This window comes from Odontomachus brunneus, unplaced genomic scaffold (genome assembly GCF_010583005.1).
Source record: "Odontomachus brunneus isolate Ranch 3 - 2012 unplaced genomic scaffold, Obru_v1 Obru_scaffold_016, whole genome shotgun sequence".
Taxonomy (NCBI): domain Eukaryota; kingdom Metazoa; phylum Arthropoda; class Insecta; order Hymenoptera; family Formicidae; genus Odontomachus; species Odontomachus brunneus.
This window is the reverse complement of record NW_022639466.1, coordinates 180,908-182,792: the sequence shown is the minus strand read 5'-3', so window position 1 is coordinate 182,792 and position 1,885 is coordinate 180,908.

Below are 1,885 nucleotides of genomic sequence, written 5' to 3'. Positions count from 1 at the left end.
TGTTGCAGACGATACTTCTTCTTTATGCGACCGAGACCGATAAAATTGATGTGCCATGAGACTTCATGTTAATAATAATATAAATCTGAGTAAAAGTATATAAACACATCTTCGTTTCCGATTTCCTTTATCCTTATTACTGCCATTAATCTAGCGATTAATTACTGATTTTTAGTATTAAAAATACTGTTAGTAATTTTTAGTGATTCAAGTACAGCTTATAGTGATCACAAGTATTTTAATGTTTAAAATTGATAGTGATTAATCTTCAACTGGAGCTCTGGGTTACTTACTTCCGAGCTGTGCATAACAACGCTAGGCATTCACAAGCCATAAAGATGGAAGAAATAAGAGTAGGGGGTAAAAAGAGTTTCGTATCTCCATTAATTCCCCACCATAGCAGGCTCTGAAGGTCGAATAGGAATTTCCCATAGTCGTGATTTGTCAGTCTACGGGCGCACTACAGAAACCCAGAGCTCCAGAAACATACAAATTATTGAAAATCTTACTCTAATAATTCAAAAATTTTTGTGTATTATAAGTTTAGATTTATTGTTAATAAGTGAAAATAAATTGATTTGTAACATTTTTTATAATTTTTGACGTTATTTTATAGAAATTTAAAGGACTTAAAATAAAGTCTGTGAATAAAAGCGTCCCAGATAGTACAGAGAATTAAAAAAAAAATTCAAAAAGAATTCAGCCGTATATTACCAATTCTGAGTTCATTTTCAGATGTAAAAGAATTCTTCAGAGTTTAGTTCAGTGAAAAAAATTCTTTTGCACCTAAAAATGAACTCAGAAATGGTGACGTATGACTAAATTCTTTTTTAATTATCTGTGCTATCTAGGGTGTATGGCTTGATATTTTTAAAAATAGTTTGTTTTCAAATAGACAAAAAGATATCTTTTAGATTATGTATCTTGAAGTTTCATAATCAAAATGTTTCAGTTTCAAAATGAAAATTATTTCTTCTATGAATTTATATTTTTACTTCTAAACCATCTAATTTCACCTTGCCGACAAAATATATTTTTTTTAAATAATCGAAATAATGATTTTTTTCTTACAGTATGTTCAATTACCTTTGCAAGCTCGCTGAAAAAAAGTTATTTTCTCCTCGAAATTAATTTCCAAAAGAAAAACATATTTCTCGCGAGGTAAAAATGATTTCTTTTCATTTTCTCCCGAATATTTCGAATATTTTCAATTTCTCAATTTTTGCACTCATTCATTTGTTTTTTTTGCACTCATTCATTTCTTTTTTTTTATTATTTAACGTATCGATAAAAAAAAGTTCAAATTCTATACATTACATACAAAGATATATGCGATTGAAAACATCGAGTGACGCACTATATGCTCCAGATTGGAGACAGATATAATGGCTGCATTCAGCAGACTCAACAGTTGAGTAATTTGTCAATGGCTGCATTCAGTAGACTCAACAGTTGAGACATCTGTTTCCGATGGATCGAACTCCGCTATAAATTTTCTACTGAATTCATTTGTGATATCGCTACTAGTAAAGATGGCTACTTCTAATGTATTACTTTAAAATAAAAGCAGATAAGGTTAAGTTAAGAGTAGTTTGACAGTAAAATTAAATTTGAAATACTTACGAATAATTTATAAAACAACATTGCATTATAAAGTTATGTTATGTTATTACAGGAAATCTATACGTTCATACAGGACCTAAGCAGAATAGCTATCTTGTGAACTTACGACAATGTGTAATACAGTTTAATTATTGTTAATTTAATATTTTTACATGTATAAGTATGTATAAGTATTTCTTACACTTATAAATATTTCTTGTAAATGTTAACAAAATAATATATATGATTAAGGTTTAAGGATCGATTGTTCCAACTTCTTGGT